The 21,253-nt window shown below is 37.0% G+C and overlaps 1 protein-coding gene across 2 annotated transcripts in view; it reads right to left on the minus strand.

The window, feature by feature from the left end:
• Nucleotides 1–21,253, minus strand: part of pik3r2 (phosphoinositide-3-kinase, regulatory subunit 2 (beta)) — a 131,536-nt gene that overhangs the window by 109,672 nt on the left and 611 nt on the right. Inside the window, exon 1 of one of the 2 annotated variants that reach the window (XM_062022217.1) lies at nt 2,343–2,556. The exons of the other annotated variant lie outside the window; for it this stretch is intronic. The gene's annotated coding sequence lies outside the window, so the exon portion shown is untranslated. Of the gene's footprint in view, nt 1–2,342; nt 2,557–21,253 lie in introns of those variants that run through there. 2 annotated transcript variants of the gene reach the window in all.

Here is a 21,253-nt window from a genome sequence, read left to right on the forward strand (position 1 = left end):
CACGTTCACACACGCACAATTTGTGAAATCAACATTCCCTGCGAGTCGTCGCACATTCCCAGGAAAATATTCAGAAGCGCGAGAATACGAGAAAAAAGAACGTACTAGAATTTAGAAGCCTTCGCAACATTTCGTTATCTGCAAGTGAGAAAAGAAGGCAGCGTGTTGTTGCCTGGGAAATATTTCTGGCTTCATTCTGTCAGAAGAGCTACATGGCTCCATGGCGAGATGACAGATAGTGACACTTAAAACATCACCAAATTACCTTCTCAAATATTACCACGCACAAAATAAACAAGCGCCAAGTCAAATGATGAACAAATAACGCTTCTAAAGAGTGGATTTTATGCATAACACATCGGTTTGTAAATGTCGAACTATTGTGGCGAAATCGGTGAAAAACGTTGTCCGTACCGTCGCAGAGGAGAGCGGGCCCAAAAAACGTCCCGAAGTTCCAGTTACTGGGGGGGAAGAAATGGCGAGTGAGGATGAGGAGATGAGATTAGGGTATGCAGATTAAGAACAACATCTGCAGTTCTCAGGTGAAGAAGCCGAGCTTAGATACGTGCATGAAAATGGCGAACACGCGCTTGTGCAGTTTTCGGCACGATGCCGCTGCGTCACCACCAAACAGCAAACTGGGTCCCTGGACGGGGAGCCTACGTTCTCTCCACGCCACGTTCACACACGCACAATGTGTGAAATCAACATTCCCTGCGAGTCGTCGCACATTCCTAGGAAAATATTCAGAAGCGCGAGAATACGAGAAAAAAGAACGTACTAGAATTTAGAAGCCTTCGCAACATTTCGTTATCTGCAAGAGAGAAAAGAAGGCGGCGTGTTGTTGCCTGGGAAATATTTCTGGCTACATGGCTCCATGGCGAGATGACAGATAGTGACACTTAAAACATCACCAAATTACCTTCTCGACGGCGCATGCAGCAAATATTACGACGCGCAAAATAAACAAGCGCCAAGTCAAATGATGAACAAATGACGCTTATAAAGAGTGGATTTTATGCATAACACATCGGTTTGTAAATGTCGAACTATTGTGGCGAAATCGGTGAAAAACGTTGTCCGTACCGTCGCAGAGGAGAGCGGGCCCAAAAAAACGTCCCGAAGTTCCAGTTACTGTGGGGGAAGAGATGGCGAGCGAGGACGAGGAGAAGAGATTAGGTTATGCAGATTAAGAACAACATCTGCAGTTCTCAGGTAAAGAAGCCGAGCTTAGATACGTGCATGAAAATGGCGAACATGCGCTTGTGCAGTTTTCTGCACGATGCCGCTGCGTCACCACCAAACAGCAAACTGGGTCCCTGGACGGGAGCCTACGTTCTCTCCACGCCACGTTCACACACGCACAATTTGTGAAATCAACATTCCCTGCGAGTCGTCGCACATTCCCAGGAAAATATTCCGAAGAGCGAGAATACGAGAAAAAAGAACGTATTAGAATTTAGAAGCCTTCGCAACATTTCGTTATCTGCAAGTGAGAAAAGAAGGCGGCATGTTGTTGCCAGGGAAATATTTCTGGCTTCATTCTGTCAGAAGAGCTACATGGCTCCATGGCGAGATGACAGATAGTGACACTTAAAACATCACCAAATTACCTTCTGGACGGCGCATGCAGAAAATATTACGACGCGCAAAATAAATGAACAAATAACGCTTCTAAAAGACTAGATTTTATGCATAACACATCGGTTTGTAAATGTCGAACTCTTGCAAAATGGGTGAAAAACGTTGTCCGTACCGTCGCAGAGGAGAGCGGGCCCAAAAAACGTCCCGAAGTTCCAGTTACTGGGGGGGGAAGAGATGGCGAGCGAGGACGAGGAGAAGAGATTAGGGTATGCAGATTAAGAACAACATCTGCAGTCTGTAGACCAGCCGAGGACGACGATCACGTTAGCCACGACGCAGGTAGACACGCCGGCGACACGGCCCCGAGAAGTGCGTGCAAGTTTTGGCCGTTTGTGGCGGGAGTCGCCGGCTATTCAGGGCGACGTTTGAAATAAAATACGCCCCAAAACCAAACAACCACAGGCCTGGTTTGCCAGGGCCCGGCGACGTTGTGAAATCAGTTGAGAAATGTTAGCACAATCGATGCAGCGCAGACACTAAAAACACACAGAAAAAAACAACAACACCCCTTTAGCGTCGGTTAGCTTCGAATCCAAAAGGCGTGCTTGTAGAGTCCCCATAATGTTGTGGTGCCAGACCGCAAACCGTTCGGAGTTTCTAAACGTCGTTTTTTTTCTTCTTCTCCGTTTCAAAAAAAAAAAACGAGAGCGATGGAAGAGTTGTGGTGTTCGGAGGACGCGGCCGAGTGCGACACTCACCCCACTTTTGGTTGAGAGAGACAGCCGGACAGGCGCAGCCAGACTCTCCGTGCAACATCCTTCCCAGTCGAGAAGCGAGAGGTGCCAGGCGAGACACGTGGCACTGGCATACCCAACCACAGCCCGCAATCCTCACACCACCATGCCCCCCCCCTTTAGCCCTACCCCCTCCCTCCACCTGCTCCACACCCCCTCCTCTCCAAAACTCCCACAGTCCTGCCCCCTCCCCATCCTCGCTCGGCCAAAAAAAAAGTCCCGTGGTTTATCCCGTCTCCATGCCTGGTTTGTCACACCGTCCGGCAGGAAACAAGTTGAGGAAAAATGGCCGTCGTGCGCCACTCCGTCTTTTTCACGACTTACTTCCAGCGCGCCAAAAGTGCGAGGGAGAAGACGGGCGGCCCGAGCGGGGCCGGGATAGCGGCGGAGCAGCTCGCCGTGAAAAGCGGCGGCCGGCGAGCTCGGCATCAGGAGATCCATCCCTCTCCTCTTGAGCAACTTTCTCTTCAGTCGGAGAGCGGGAAGGAAGCGGGAGCACTTTGCCGTCAGCAGACTCCGCACGGCTGAGGGAGACCGCAGGAAAATAATTAATGAATAGGCAGCAAGTAACTCGCTGTTGCTAGAGCGAGGGAAAGCTCTCCCCGCGAGGTGATTGGCTGGCGCCGAGACCATGTGCTACCCAGTCACCGGAGAAGCCGGGCAAATCAAGGAAACGTTCTAATATTAGAAAATGTTTCTAGGCAGCCATCATGCGTCTGACCCAAACAACGACACCTTCCCCCCCCCCCCCCCCCCCCCACACACACACACACACAAATGACTTTTCCTTCCTCGCAGCCTTTATGCCTCTTTCAACCAAAGAGGACTTGATGTCACAGGATGAGGATTAAAAACATAACAGGAAAATATATATTATGGCTGGCATATTAGTCCATCCATCCATTTTCTACCGCTTGTCATGTAAAGTAAATGTTTTTTAACAGTGACTTTTTTTGTGTTGCAATTATTATTGTCCTTTAATTAACCACTCACATGTTTACAAGAATAATGGAAGGAAAATAAAACAAATGTAATCATCCATATTTGTTGTTGATAATTTAGCATATTTTTTAAAATTTCATTTCTTCATTTAATTCAGGCAATGACACAAAAGAAGTACAAAGTACACAACATATAATATTATTAGTTCATATAATTCAAAAGGAAATGTGCAGTAAGTAAACATGATGGTCCAGTTTAGCCTGAAATGGAGTGAAAAGAAGATCATTTATTTAATCCCACCCCCCAGGTCTCCATTCAGCGATTATTAATATATTAATAATATTAATAATTTGTAGCAACAATGTAGGAAGAATGAACAATACCAACGATGGTAATAGACAATATACCAACGATGGTAATGGACAATATACCAACGATGGTAATGGACAATATACCAACAATGGTAATGGCCAATATACCAACAATGGTAATGGACAATATACTAACAATGGTAATAGACAATATACCAATGATGTTAATAGACAATATACCAACAATGGTAATAGACAATATACCAACAATGGTAATAGACAATATACCAAAAATGGTAATGGACAATATACCAACGATGGTAATAGACAATATACCAACAATGGTGATGGACAATATACCAACAATGGTAATAGACAATATACCAACAATGGTAATAGACAATGTACCAACAATGGTAATAGACAATATACCAACGATGGTAATGGACAATATACCAACAATGGTAATGGCCAATATACCAACAATGGTAATGGCCAATATACCAACAATGGTAATGGCCAATATACCAACAATGGTAATGGACAATATACCAACAATGGTAATGGACAATATACCAACGATGTTAATAGACAATATACCAACAATGGTAATAGACAATATACCAACGATGGTAATAGACAATATACCAACGATGGTAATAGACAATATACCAACAATGGTAATAGACAATATACCAACAATGGTAATAGACAATATACCAACAATGGTAATAGACAATATACCAACAATGGTAATAGACAATATACCAACAATGGTAATAGACAATATACCAACAATGGTAATGGACAATATACCAACAATGGTAATGGACAATATACCAACAATGGTAATGGACAATATACCAACAATGGTAATGGACAATATACCAACAATGGTAATAGACAATATACCAACAATGGTAATAGACAATATACCAACAATGGTAATAGACAATATACCAACAATGGTAATAGACAATATACCAACAATGGTAATGGCCAATATACCAACGATGGTAATGGACAAAATACCAACAATGGTAATAGGCAATATAACAACAATGGTAATAGACCATATACCAATTATGGTAATGGGCAATACAACAACAATGGTAATAGACCATATACCAATTATGGTAATGGGCAATATACCAACAAAGGTAATAGACAATATAACAACAATGGTAATAGACCATATACCAATTATGGTAATGCACAATACACCAACAATGGTAATAGACAATATAACAACAATGGTAATAGACCATATACCAATTATGGTAATGGACAATATAACAACAATGGTAATAGACCATATACCAATTATGGTAATGGACAATATACCAACGATGGTAATGGACAATATACCAACAATGGTAATGGACAATATACCAACAATGGTAATGGCCAATATACCAACAATGGTAATGGCCAATATACCAACAATGGTAATAGACAATATACCAACAATGGTAATGGCCAATATACCAACGATGGTAATGGACAAAATACCAACAATGGTAATGGACAAAATACCAACAATGGTAATGGACAATATACCAACAATGGTAATGGACAGTATACCAACAATGTTAATGGACAAAATACCAACAATGTTAATGGACAATATACCAACAATGGTAATGGACAATATACAGTACCAACAATGGTAATAGACAATATACCAACGATTGTAATAGACAATATACCAACGATGTTAATAGACAATATACCAACAATGGTAATGGACAATATACCAACAATGGTAGTAGACAATTTAACCAACAACGGTAATAGACAATATACAAACAATGGCAATAGACAATATACCAACAATGGTAATAGACAATTTACCAACAATGGTAATAGACAATTTACCAACAATGGTAATAGACAATATACCAACAATGGTAATAGACAATATACCAACAATGGTAATAGACAATTTACCAACAATGGTAATAGACAATTTACCAACGATGGTAATATTAATAGCAATAATGCTAAGGAAACATGTTAAAACTATGAGACAGAGTACAACAGCAGGTCGAAATCGATTTTTAGATGAATTGCAATTCGGTCATGGACGATTATAAAATGGATTAGTAAACATTAATAATCGATTTATTTATTGTAAATAAAATAATGCAGACAGTTCTAAAATGTAAGTGACTGCAGTGAGTCACCTCACAGAGAGACTTTTATTCTAGGGCACTTATGTTTCAGTTTTGCATACATTTAATAGATCATAATAAATATAATGGGAATGTATTTAATAGTTTCTTTTTACAAATGCACTGTTTTATTAAAGTTGCAAGTGAAAAACGCTTATTTAGTAAAAAGGGAAAAGAAATGTAAAACAGCATCAATATACATTAAAGATCCATCGATAATCAATGTTTAATCAAATTGTAGCTCCTGAATCGTAATCGAAAGGTGCTCATAGATTCCCACCTCTAATTATAAATGTTTTACTCATTAATAAGCTCATCTATAAAAATACTATAAATGATTGAGTCAGCATTTCTACATTATATTAAAGTATTGTCAATAGTTTGATAGATCATTGAAAACGTGTATGTAAATACATGACTCAGACATGGTTCTATCACTATGTTTATTAACTGCCTAATAATGAGTATTCATGTCGGAAATATGCTTTGAAAATACTTTATAGTGTGTGTTTATTATAAAGCGTTGTCACGCTTAGTTGTTATTCTGTATGCAGCTCAGCTCTAAACGTTAACATTAGTCATAGGCCTTTAATTTGACATAGTTCATGGTTATCTATACCAGGGCTGCAACTAACCATTATTTTGATAGTCCATTAGTCAACTTTAAGGTAACAAAGTGTACACATATTTAATGGCTCTAATTTTTCCATGGACTTCTCAATGCAGCTTAAGTTATTTTAGGCATGTGCTTACTAACTACAAAGATGACTAATTCATTCATAAATATTTATTTATACTGTAATACTTTACTGTCGTGGCAGTAATCCTAGAACCCGTTGGTGGACACCGGCGGTGAGGGATGCCGTCAAGCTGAAGAAGGAGTCCTATCGGGTTCTTTTGGCTCATAGGACTCCTGAGGCAGCGGACAGGTACCGACAGGCCAAGCGGTGTGCGGCTTCGGCAGTCGCGGAGGCAAAAACTCGGACATGAGAGGAGTTCGGGGAAGCCATGGAAAACAACTTCCGGACGGCTTCGAAGCGATTCTGGACCACCATCCGCCGCCTAAGGAAAGGGAAGCAGTGCACTATCAACACCATGTATGGTGAGGATGGTGTTCTGCTGACCTCGACTGCGGATGTTGTGGATCGGTGGAGGGAATACTTCGAAGACCTCCTCAATCCCACCAACACGTCTTCCTATGAGGAAGCTGTGCCTGTGGAATCTGTGGTGGGCTCTCCTATTTCTGGGGCTGAGGTTGCTGAGGTAGTTAAAAAGCTCCTCTGTGGCAAGGCCCCGGGGGTGGAAGAGATCCGCCCGGAGTTCCTTAAGGCTCTGGATGCTGTGGGGCTGTCTTGGTTGACAAGACTCTGCAGCATCGCGTGGACATCGGGGGCGGTACCTCTGGATTGGCAGACCGGGGTGGTGGTTCCTCTCTTTAAGAAGGGGAACCGGAGGGTGTGTTCTAACTATCGTGGGATCACACTCCTCAGCCTTCCCGGTAAGGTCTATTCAGGTGTGCTGGAGAGGAGGCTACGCCGGATAGTCGAACCTCGGATTCAGGAGGAACAGTGTGGTTTTCGTCCTGGTCGTGGAACTGTGGACCAGCTCTATACTCTCGGCAGGGTCCCTGAGGGTGCATGGGAGTTTGCCCAACCAGTCTACATGTGTTTTGTGGACTTGGAGAAGGCATTCGACCGTGTCCCTCGGGAAGTCCTGTGGGGAGTGCTCAGAGAGTATGGGGTATCGAACTGTCTGATTGTGGCGGTCCGCTCCCTGTATGATCAGTGCCAGAGTTTGGTCCGCATTGCCGGCAGTAAGTCGGACACGTTTCCAGTGAGGGTTGGACTCCGCCAAGGCTGCCCTTTGTCACCGATTCTGTTCATAACTTTTATGGACAGAATTTCTAGGCGCAGTCAAGGCGTTGAGGGGATCTGGTTTGGTGGCTGCAGGATTAGGTCTCTGCTTTTTGCAGATGATGTGGTCCTGATGGCTTCATCTGGCCAGGATCCTCAGCTCTCACTGGATCGGTTCGCAGCTGAGTGTGAAGCGACTGGGATGAGAATCAGCACCTCCAAGTCCGAGTCCATGGTTCTCGCCCGGAAAAGGGTGGAGTGCCATCTCCGGGTTGCGGAGGAGACCCTGCCCCAAGTGGAGGAGTTCAAGTACCTCGGAGTCTTGTTCACGAGTGAGGGAAGAGTGGATCGTGAGATCGACAGGCGGATCGGTGCGGCGTCTTCAGTATTGCGGACGCTGTATCGATCCGTTGTGGTGAAGAAGGAGCTGAGCCGGAAGGCAAAGCTCTCAATTTACCGGTCGATCTACGTTCCCATCCTCACCTATGGTCATGAGCTTTGGGGTTATGACCGAAAGGACAAGATCACGGGTACAAGCGGCCGAAATTAGTTTCCTCCGCCGGGTGGCGGGGCTCTCCCTTAGAGATAGGGTGAGAAGCTCTGTCATCCGGGAGGAGCTCAGAGTAAAGCCGCTGCTCCTCCACATGGAGAGGAGCCAGATGAGGTGGTTCGGGCATCTGGTCAGGATGCCACCCGAACGCCTCTCTAGGGAGGTGTTTAGGGCACGTCCGACCGGTAGGAGGCCACGGGGAAGACCCAGGACACGTTGGGAAGACTATGTCTCCCGGCTGGCCTGGGAACGCCTCGGGATCCCCCGGGAGGCGCTGGACGAAGTGGCTGGGGAGAGGGAAGTCTGGGCTTCCCTGCTTAGGCTGCTGCCCCTGCGACCCGACCTCGGATAAGCGGAAGAAGATGGATGGATGGATGGCAATACAAAAATATGATTATGAAACAAAAGTAAAAAATTATGAGATATAAATTCGAAATTATGAGAACAAAAAACATGATTGAGATAAAATGGTGAAATAAAAAGTTGAAATTATGAGAAAGAAAGTACATAAAAAGTCGAATTCATGAGATAGTCAAAATTATGAATTATGAATATGAGATCAAATGTCAAAACGATTAAATAATAAGTTGCAATTATGAGATAAAAAGTCATGATAAGAGATAAAAAGTCAAAATAAAAAACCTCGTAATTATGAGCTAAAAAGTCAAAATAGAGATACAAAGCAAATACGATAAAAAGGCAAAAATGAGTTAAAATGTCGAAATTATTAGATGTTATTCTTGATAGTCGAAATAAAGTCGAAATTCTGAAATAAAAATTCTAAATTATGAGATAAGAAATTATGATTACGAAACAAAAAGTTAAATTTTAAGATATAAAGTCAGAATTATGAGAACAAAAATCATGATTATGAGATAAAATGTCAAAATGATTAAATAAAAAGTCAGAATTATGAGATAGAAAGTATATAAAAAGTCAAAATCATCCATCCATCCATTTTCTACCGCTTGTCCCTTTTTTGGGGGTGCTGGAGCCTATCTCAGCTGCATTCGGGCGGAAGGCGGGGTACACTCTGGACAAGTCGCAACCTCATCGCAGAAGTCGAAATCATGAGATAGTCAAAATTATGAATATGAGATAAAATGTCAAAATGATTAAATAAAAAGTCGAAATGATGAGATAGAAAGTACATAAGTCGAAATCCTGAGGTAGTCAAAATTATGAATTATGAATATGAGATAAAATGTCAAAACTATTAAATAAAAAGTCGAAATTATGAGATAAAAAGTCTAAATAAAAAACCTCGTAATTACGAGATAAAAAGTCAAAAAAGAGATACAAAGCAAAATTGTGAGATAGCAAGGCAAAAATATGAGCTAAAATGTCTAAATGATCAGATAATATAATTGTTGATAAAAAGTCTAAATAAAAAGTCGAAATTATGAAATAATTCTAAATTATGAGATACAAAAAATATGTTTATGAAACAAAAAGGAAAATTATAAGACATACACTTGAAATTATGAGAACAAAAATCATGATGAGATAAAATGTCAAAATGATTAAATAAAAAGTTGAAATGATGAGATAGAAAGTCATGATAGGAGATAAAAAGTCAAAATAAAAAACCTTGTAATTATGAGATTAAAAAGTCAAAATAGAGATACAAAGCACAATTGTGAGATAAAAAGGCAAAAATATGAGTTAAAATGTCGAAATTATTAGATATTATAATTCTTGACAAAGTCGTAATTCTGAAATTAAAATTCTAAATGGGATAAAAAAATTCTGATTATGAAACAAAGTAAAATTGTAAGATATAAAGTCAAAATTATGAGAAAAAAATCATGATGAGATAAAATGTCAAAATGATTAAATAAGAATTATGAGATAGGAAGTACATAAAAAGTCGAAATCATGAGATAGAGTCAAAATTATGAATTATTAATATGAGATAAAATGTCAAAACTATTAAATAAAAAGTCGAAATTATGAGATAAAGTCAGGATAGGAGATCAAATGTCAAAATAAAAAACCTCGTATTTATGACAAAAAAAGTCAAAGTAGAGATACAAAGCAAAATTGTGAGATAAAAAGGCAAAAATATGAGCTAAAATGTCGAAATTATTAGATAATGTTATCATTCTTGATAAAGTCTAAATAAAGTCAAAATTATGAAATAAAAATGTTAAAATATGCAATACAAAAATATGATTATGAAACAAAAGTAAAATTATAAGATATAAATTCAAAATTGTGAGATAGCAAGGCAAAAATATGAGCTAAAATGTCTCAATTATTAGATATTATAATTGTTGATAAAAAGTCTAAATACAAATTATGAAATTATGAAATACAAATTCTAAATTATGAGATACAAAAAATATGATTATGGAACAAAAAGGAAAATTATAAGATATAAATTTGAAATCATGAGAACAAAAATCATGATTATGAGATAAAATGTCAAAATGATGAAATTAAAAGTGGACATTATGAAATAAAAATGGTATTATCTATTTTTAAATGACAGTGTATGCTCATATGGAGGCAAAACAAATGTTGGTGGTTGGAAAGTGGAAAAGAGTTGCTTGTGCATGTAAGGAAACAATTAATGCTGGTGTTGGACTTTATGGGCGTGCTGCTGAATGAGGCACCACGCATGCAGCCTGGCTGGGGGCCACGGAGCCACATGCAAGTGAAAAGTCTACTGCGCCACGGCCCAGAGACAGGCCCACCTTTCAGGAGCTTGCAACCGTTTCTCCTAAAATGGAGGTTTGGGTAAGTCAAAGCAGCATCAACTAAATGCCAGCACGCTGCCAAATCCTCTGCCAAAACCTCATAAGACTAAGATAGTCACTTATGCTCGTTATGTTTTAACGAGGAGCGCAATTTGGCAACTTTAGATTCACGACTCTCTACCGGACGCTGCAATGTGTTGCAAAACAATTTTACTCAAAAGGTGAAACTACAAATAATCAATTCTAGTCAATATGTTTTCATTAAGGATGAGTGATATGGCCTAAAATCTATATTGCCATACACATTGCAGAAAACTATATATATCACAATATATTATTTGGTATGTAAAAGATAATAGAACCATTTACCAAGTTACAAAGGATCCCAATTTGACTGCTAACGTAACAAATTGCATCATTACCAGTTGAATTTTTTTCTCAAATCTTATATTCATCTACTTGCTAATTTATTGTTTCTGGGTGTTGTTGACAAATGGCGTTTGCTTTGCATAGTAGAGTTTTAACTTGCACTTACAGATGTAGCAACCAACTGTAGTTACTGACAGTGGTTTTATGAAGTGTTCCTGAGCCCATGTGGTGATATCCTTTACACACTGATGTCGCTTTTTGATGCAGTACTGCCTGAGGGTTCCAAGGTCACGGGCATTACCGCTTACGTGCAGTGATTTCTCCAGATTCTCTGAACCTTTTGATGATATTACGGACTGTAGATGGTGAAATCCCTAAATTCCTTGCAATAACTGGTTTAGAAATGTTGTTCTTAAACTGTTCAACAATTTGCTTAGGCATTTGTTGACAAAGTGGTGACCCTCGCCCCATTCTTGTTTGTGAATGACTGAGCATTTCATGGAAGATGCTTTTATACCCAATCATGGCACCCACCTGTTCCCAGTTAGCCTGTTCTCCTGTGGGATGTTCCAAATAATTCTTTGATGAGCATTCCTCAACTTTATCAATCTTTCATTTCAATTCAATTTCCTTGATTTAACCAGGTAAAGACTCATTGAGATTAAAAGTTTTTTGTTTTTTTTGTTTTTTTAACTTGACAACAAATTAAAGTAATATAACATATTGTAGCCCCCAGAAGAAATCACACAAAGTCTGACACTATTTTTAACTTTTATTACCAATCTTATTATGACAAACGGCACAATTCCAACAGGTTTTACCTCCCGTGAAAACACTTTTGTCTCGTGAGCCCGCGCTTCCCCGGACACACAACAACACTTCCTCATTCTCCGCCAATCACCTTTCAGGCACGGACGGTGTGTTTGCTAACATGGGAAAAACTAACAACATAAAATAAAACATTACCATTAGCTTGTTGTTACAGTATGAATAGATACATATAGCCTATTATTTGCGCACTATTGACAAGTGATGTACCAAAAACTTGACCACAAAAAAAAAAGACTTTGATCACCAAAAACCGTACTACCGAAACCGGATGTAAACAAAACGCACGCCATTGTCTGGAGCGTTGTCAGCATGTCTGTGATGTGGATGTAATTTTAATACATCCCAGACATATGCACGGACAGCCATTTACAAAATGTGCAAATATTGAGGACATAGGCGGCTTTGAAGAAGAAAAAGTGAAACTAGAGCAACAGCGCCAAGCAAGTGTGACGTCATGCTCGCTGCAGCGAGGGACAGAAGTAGAGTCTCTAAACACGACTACGTTCTATAATAACACCAGAAGAAGATGCTACATTTGTTGCTAGTCAAAAGTCATTAAAATTAACTTGCAAAAATCTCGACATTTGAAAATATTGCAAAACGATAGATAGATAGATAGATAGATAGATAGATAGATAGATAGATAGATAGATAGATAGATAGATAGATAGATAGATAGATAGATAGATAGATAGATAGATAGATAGATAGATAGATAGATAGATAGATAGATATACGAATGTTAATATTAATTCATAATAACAGATTTTTTTTAAATGTATGTATACATTTTTTAGCCTTTTTAAAGAAAATCTTGTTGCAAATGATAAAAATGACTTGATTACGTCATGGTGACCCCGCCTATTGCCACGCCCCCACCGCCACAGGTATCTTGGCAGTTTAGGGGAAACCGTGGTATCATAAACTTTTTATCACAGTTACAGAAAACACAAAAACAAAAGTCAAAAGAACTTACAATTTCATAAACCGTAAAGGGAATGTCCAAGTCTGTTTTTACTATTTTATTGTGTTGTTTTCTACAAACCCCAAAACCAGTGAAGTTGGCACGTCGTGTAAATGGTAAATAAAAACAGAATACAATGATTTGCAAATCCTTTACAACTTATATTCAATTGAATAGACTGCAAAGACAAGATATTTAATGTTCACACTGAGAAACTTTGTTATTTTTTGCAAATATTAGCTCATATGGAATTTGATGCCTGCAACATGTTTCAAAAAAGCTGGCACAAGTGGCAAAAAAGACTGAGAAAGTTGAGGAATGCTCATCAAACACTTATTTGGAAAATCCCACAGGTGAACACGCTAATTGGGAACAGGTGGGTGCCATGATTGGGTATAAAAGCATCTTCCAAGAAATGCTCAGTCATTCACAAACAACGATGGGGCGAGGGTCACCACTTTGTCAACAAATGCCTGAGCAAATTGTCCAACAGTTTAAGAACAACATTTCTCAACCAGCTATTGCAAGGAATTTAGGGATTTCACCATCTACGGTCTGTAATATCATCAAAAGGTTTCAGAGAATCTGGAGAAATCACTGCACGTAAGCGATGATATTACGGACCTTTGATCCCTCAGGCGGTACTGCATCAAAAAGCCACATCAGTGTGTAAAGGATATCACCACAAGGGCTCAGGAACACTTCAGAAAACCAATGTCAGTAACTACAGTTGGTCGCTATATCTGTATGTGCAAGTTAAAACTCTACTATGCAAAGAAAAAGCCATTTATCAACAACACCCAGAAACGCCGCCGAGCTCATCTAAGATGGACTGATGCAAAGTGGAAAAGTGTTCTGTGGTCTGATGAGTCCACATTTCAAATTGTTTTTGGAAACTGTGGACGTCGTGTCCTCCGGAACAAAGAGGAAAAGAACCATCCGGATTGTTATAGGCGCAAAGTGTAAAAGCCAGCATCTGTGATGGTATGGGGGTATATTAGTGCCCAAGACATGGGTAACTTACACATCTGTGAAGGCACCGTTAATGCTGAAAGGTACATACAGGTTTTGGAGCAACATATGTTGCCATCCAAGCAACATTATCATGGACGCCCCTGCTTATTTCAGCAAGACAATGTCAAGCCACATTCTGCATGTGATACAACAGTGTGTACTAGACTGGCCTGCCTGTAGTCCAGACCTGTCTCCCATTGAAAATGTGTGGCGCATTATGAAGACTAAAATAGCACAACGGAGACCCCCGGACTGTTGAACAACTTAAGCTGTACATCAAGCAAGAATGGGAAAGAATTCCACCAGAGAAGCTTCAAAAATGTGTCTCCTCAGTTCCCAAACGTTTACTGAGTGTTGTTAAAAGGAAAGGCCATGTAACACAGTGGTAAAAATGCCCCTGTGACAACTTTTTTGGAATGTGTTGCTGCCATTAAATTCTAAGTTAATGATTATTTGCAAAAAAAAAAAAAAAAAAAGTTTCTCAGTTGGAACTTTAAATATCTTATCTTTGCAGTCTATTCAATTGAATATAAGTTGAAAAGGATTCGCAAATCATTGTATTCTGTTTTTATTTACCATTTACACAACGTGCCAACCTGACTGGTTTTGTATTTTTTGTAATATCATTTTTAAAATGTGTGTGTTTATCATTACATTACACCAGTTTGCTATTTTATTCCACTTTTTAATGTCTTTATTATATTATTTTTAAAATGTGTGTGTTTCTCGTTACATTACACCTGTTTACTCTTTTATTCCACTTTTTATTGTCTGTTTTGTAATACTATTTTTTTAAATGTGTGTGTTTCTTGGTACATTACACCCGTTTGCTATTTTATTCCACTTTTGAATGTCTTTTTTGTAATACAATTGTTAAAATGTGTGGGTTTCTCATTACATTACACCCGTTTGCTTTTTTATTCCACTTTTTTATGTCTTTTTTGTACTTTATTTTTTCAAAATGTGTGTGCTTCTCGTTACATTAGACCCGTTTGCTATTTTATTCCACTTTTTAATGTCTTTTCTGTAATATTTTTAAAATGTGTTTTTCTCGTTACATTTACACCCGTTTGCTGTTTTATTCCACTTTTTAATGTTTTTTTTGTAATATTATTTTAAAAAAGTGTGTTTTTCGTGACATTACACCCGTTTGCTATTTTTTTCCACTTTTGAATGTCTTTTTTGTAATATTTTTAAAATGTGTATTTCTCGTGACATTACACCCGTTTGCTATTTTGCGCCACTTTTTAATGTCTTTTTTGTAAAATTATGTTTTAAATGTGTGTGTTTCTTGTGACATTACACCCGTTTCCTACTTTATTCCACTTTTTGTCTTTTTTTTAATACAATTGTTCAAATGTGTGTTTCTCGTTACATTACACCAGTTTGCTATTTTATTCCACTTTTTATTGTCTTTTTTGTAATATTTTTTTAAATGTGTATTTCTCGTTACATTACATCCGTTTGCTATTTTGCTCCACTTTTTAATGTCTTTTTTGTAATATTATTTTTTAAAATGTGTGTTTCTCGTTACATTAGAACCATTTGCTACTTTATTCCACTTTTTAATGTCTTTTTTGTACTTTATTTTTAAAAATGTGTGTGTTTCTCGTTACATTACACACGTTTGCTATTTTGTTCCACTTTTTAATGTCTTTTTGGTAATATTTTTAAAATGTGTGTTTCTCGGTACATTACACCCGTTTGCTACTTTATTCCACTTTTTGTCTTTTTTTTAATACAATTGCTAAAATGTGTGTATTTCTCGTTACATTACACCTGTTAAGTTAAAGTTAAAGTTAAAGTACCAATGATTGTCACACACACACAAGGTGTGGTGAAATTTGTCCTCTGCATTTGACCCATCCCCTTGATCACCCCCTGGGAGGTGAGGGGAGCAGTGGGCAGCAGCGGTGCCTCGCCCGGGAATCATTTTTGGTGATTTAACCCCCAATTCCAACCCTTGATGCTGAGTGCCAAGCAGGGAGGTAATGGGTCCCATTTTTATAGTCTTTGGTATGACTCGGCCGGGGTTTGAACTCACAACCTACCGATCTCAGGGCGGACACTCTAATGCTATTTTATTCCACTTTTTAATGTCTTTTTTGTACTTTATTTTTAAAATGTATGTGTTTCTCGTTACATTACACCAGTTTGCTATTTCATTCCACTTTTTAATGTCTTTTTTGTAATATTATTTTTTTAAATGTGTGTTTCTCGTGACATTACACCCGTTTGCTATTTCATTCCACTTTTTAGTGTCTTTTTTGTAATATTATTTTTAAAATGTGTGTGTTTCTTGTGACATTACACCCGTTTGCTATTTTATTCCACTTTTTGTCTTTTTTGTAATAAAATTGTTAAAATGTGTGTGTTTCTCATTACATAACACCCGTTTGCTATTTTATTCCACTTTTGAATGTCTTTTTTGTAATATTATTTTTAAAAGGTGTGTGTTTCTCGTTACATTACATCCGTTTGCTATTTTATTCAACTTTTTAATGTCTTTTTTGTACTGTATTTTTAAAATATGGGTGCTGCTCGTTACATTACACCATTTTGCTCTTTTATTCCACTTTTTAATGTCTTTTTTGTAATATTATTTTTAAAATGTGTGTGTTTCTCATTACATTACACCAGTTTACTAATTTATTCCACTTTATATTGTCTTTTTTTGTAATTTTTTTTTTTTTTTAAATGTGTGTGTTTCTCGTTACATTACACCCGTTTGCTATTTTATTCTACATATTGTCTTTTTTGTACTTTTTAAAATGTGGGTGCTTCTCGTTGCATTACATCATTTTGCTCTTTTATTCCACTTTTTAATGTCTTTTTTGTAATATTATTTTTAAAATGTGTGTTTCTCAAAACATTACACCAGTTTACTAATTTATTCCACTTTTTTATTGACTTTTTTGTAATATTATTTTTTTAAATGTGTATTTCTCGTTACATAAGACCCATTTGCTATTTTATTCCACATTTTAAATGTATTTTTTGTACTTTATTTTTAAATGTGGGTGCTTCTCATTACATTATATTACACCATTTTGCTCTTTTATTCCACTTTTTAATGTATTTTTTGTAATATTATTTTTAAAATGTGTGTGTTTCTCATTACATTACACCAGTTTACTAATTTATTCCACTTTTTGTCTTTTTTGTAATATTATTTTTTTAAATGTGTGTGTTTCTCGTTACATTACACCCGTTTGCTATTTTATTCCACTTTTTAATGTATTTTAAAAAATATTTTTCAAATGTGTGTGTTTCTCGTTACATTACACCTGTTTTCTATTTTATTCCACTTTCTGTCTTTTTTGTAATACAATTGTTAAAATGTGTGTGTTTCTTGTTACATTACACCCGTTTGCTATATTATTCCACTTTTTTATGTCTCTTTTGTAACATTATTTTTAAAATGTGTGTTTCTCGTTACATATGTTATTCCACTTTTTAATGTCTTTTTTGTACTTTATTTTTTTAAATGTGTGTGCTTCTCATTGCATTACACCATGTTGCTCTTCTATTACACTTTTTATTGTCTTTTTTGTAATATTTTTTAAATGTGTGTTTCTCAGTACATTACACCCGTTTGCTATTTCATTCCACTTTGTAGTAATATTTTTTAAAATCTTCCACGGGCCTTTGAAAAATAAGCTGCGGGCCGCAAATGACCCCCCGTGCCGCACTTTGGACACCCCCAAGATAAAGTATGTATGATTTGATGACTTTTTTTTTTGCAAAAAAAAAAACATTTTCTTCTTTTTTTTTTATACAACTGGCTTACCTTTTAAGGCACACTTTTCATTACTTCTTTATTGCCAAATCAGCAATTATGCTAATAAGGCCTAAACCAGGGGTGTCAAACTGGTTTTCATTGAGAGCCACACCGCAGTTATGCTTGCCCTCAGAGGGCCGCTTGTAAAAATGAGTAATATATGAATATACATGTATATATAAAATACATTACCAATATATATTTTTTTACATAGCTGCAAACATTTTTTTTAAATTTTACTAAAAAAAAACTGGTAGCTCAGTTACTATAATGTTACGTTAAAATCAGTGGGTTTTTACAGCATATAAAAAAATGTAATAAATGGAATGGAATGGAGAAACAATACCACTTTTTTTAGCGGTAAAGCTGCCAGTTTGTTTGTTTTTACCATAAAATCTTGTTTTAATGTTTTTTTTGTTTGTTTTTTAATGTTTTAGTGTCTTACTGTATATGGAAAAAAATGGTACCAAAGTAGATTTTACAGTAAAAAAACAACTTTACCGTAAAATCTATTGTCAATTTTACAGTCTATAATTTGATTGATAATTAGGGACCGAATGTCCCTTTGGGACAGACGACCCTATTGTATTTGTAAGGTTTTATTAGGGTCTGCATGTCCCTTTGGGACAGAGGACCCTATTGTATTTGTAAGGTTTTATTATTTCTTTCTTTATTATTATTATACCGCAGCTTTGAGCTGTAATTTGACCCCCTTAACATGCTTCAAAACTCACCAAATTTGACACACACATCAGGACTGGCGAACATTGCGATTTAATCAAAAAACCAAACCCCAAAACTCAAAATTGTGCTCTAACGCCCCCTAGGAAGAAAACACAGACAAACTGCCTGTAACTTCCAGTAGGAATGTCGTAGAGACATGAAACAAAAACCTCTATGTAGGTCTCACTTAGACCTAGATTTCATACACTGACATCCTTCAGCAAAAACAAAAGTTTTGTAAAAACAGTCAATTTTGCCTCTTTGAGCTATAATTTGACCCCCTTAACATGCTTCAAAACTCACCAAACTGGACACACACATCAGGACTGGCAAAAATTGCGATCTAATAAAAAAAACCAACCCCAAAACTCAAAATTGTGCTCTAGCGCCCTCTAGGAAGAAAACACAGACAAAACTGCTCCTAGGAAGAAAACACAGACAAAACTGCCTGTAACTTCCAGTAGGAATGTCATAGAGACATGAAACAAAAACCTCTATGTAGGTCTCAATTAGACCTACATTTCATATATTGACAACCCCCAGCAAAAATCAACAGGAAGTTTGCAATTCCCCCTTCAAAACAAAAGTTTTGTAAAAACCGGTCACCTTTTTTCATACATTATCTCCTCTGAGCGCGATGGTCGTGTCGGCTTCAAACTAGCACAGGAGAGAGATTAAACCCTTCTGATTAAAAGTTGACGAAAGAGTTTTAATTACTGCTCCGGTTTGGATTTTATGTGCCGTCAAAGTTGGTCCCGTCCATCGCTGCTTGCAGCTTTAATTTATTTTGATATCATAAGTCAAGCAGATATTTAAGTACAGTATTTATCTTTATATTAACAAAAAATATTTGTGGAATACATGATATTATATTTCGATAATATTGAATTTTTAAAGATATGCAATTGCATGCCATACATGATTTTTAATGCCAAAAGGGAAAGAACAAATAGAATTTGTAAGAAAAGATTAGGCATTTTATCAATGCATATTATTGAGTTTGAGTTTATTTGGAACATGCAAGCTTACAACATGATACATCACAATTTCCAGTTTCTCTTTTCAACATGTTCGAAAAGGAGTAGGAAGAAGCAGAGCTTATTGAATCCTACCCCTTTTCTTTACATAACAGTTGCAAAACTTTTTGTTCACTTCCTGTTCACAATTTATTCACAATAAACTCCATAAGTAATCACAATAAAAATAAATAAATAATAGTAAGAATTTAATAATAATAATTGGTGTAGTAAGTCATATTTCATATGATGAGATAAGTAAGATTACTTTAAGAATGAATGAATGGATGGATGAAATAAATTGAGAATGTTTGTCATGGTTCTTCTTCTTTGTACTTTGTAAACACTTTAAGTTTGAAGAGTTTCTTGAAGTGGATCATATTAGTACATTATTTGATTGCTTTACTTAATCCATTCCATAATTTAATTCCACATACTGATATACTGAAGGTCTTAAGTGTTGTACGTGCAAACAAATGTTTTAAATTACATTTTTCTCTAAGATTATATTTCTCCTCTTTTTTTGAGAAGAATTGTTGTATATTCTTGGGTAGCAGGTTATAGTTTGCTTTGTGCATAATTTTAGCTGTTTGCAAATTCACCATGTCGTGGAATTTCAGTATTTTTGATTCAATAAATAAAGGGTTTGTATGTTCTCTATATCCAACATTATGTATTATTCTAACTGATCTTTTTTGTAACACTGTTAATGAATGAAGTGTACTTTTGTAATTATTTCCCCATATTTCTACACAATAACTCAGATATGGTAACACTAGCGAGCAGTAGAGAATATGAAGTGATTTTTTGTCTAGAACATGTTTTGCTTTATTCATTATTGACGTGTTTCTTGCAACTTTTTGTTGTATATTTTTTACGTGAGATTTCCAGTTCAATTTATCATCAATCGTTATACCTAGATATTTGGTTTTATTTACTCTTTCAATTTCTATTCCGTCTATTTGTATTTGTGTTTGACTTTCTCTTCTACTGTTACCAAATACCATTATTTTTGTTTTACTGAGATTCAACGATAGTCTGTTCTTGTCAAACCATCTTTTTAATTTGTTAATTTCTTCTGTTATTATTTGTATTATCTCCTGTGTGTTCTCTCCTGAACAAAACGCTGTTGTATCATCCGCGAATAATACTAACTTTAAATCTTTTGTAACTTTACAAACGTCATTTATATAGAGATTGAATAATTTAGGTCCTAGTATTGATCCCTGAGGTACACCACAGGATATATTTAGCGTTGTAGACGTGTGTTCGCCTAGCTTCAAGTATTGTTTCCTGTTTGTTGGATAACTTCTTATCCAGTTTAAGACTAACCCTCTGATGCCATATCGTTCTAGTTTTTTGATTAAAATATTGTGATTAATTGTGTCAAATGCTTTAGTTAGATCCATAAAAACTGCTGCCGCACTTTTTTTTACTATCTATTGCATTGGTAATTTCTTCTGTAATTTCAATTAAAGCCATTGAAGTTGAAACATTAGCTCTGTATCCATATTGGTTCTCCTCGAGTATTCTATTTTTATTTATGAAACTTTCTAATCTGTTATTTCCAGGCTTTCGCGGGCCACATAAAATAACGTGGCGCGCCACATTTGGCCCCCGGGCCTTGAGTTTGACACCTGTGGAC

This window comes from Entelurus aequoreus, linkage group LG16 (genome assembly GCF_033978785.1).
Source record: "Entelurus aequoreus isolate RoL-2023_Sb linkage group LG16, RoL_Eaeq_v1.1, whole genome shotgun sequence".
Lineage (NCBI taxonomy): Eukaryota > Metazoa > Chordata > Actinopteri > Syngnathiformes > Syngnathidae > Entelurus > Entelurus aequoreus.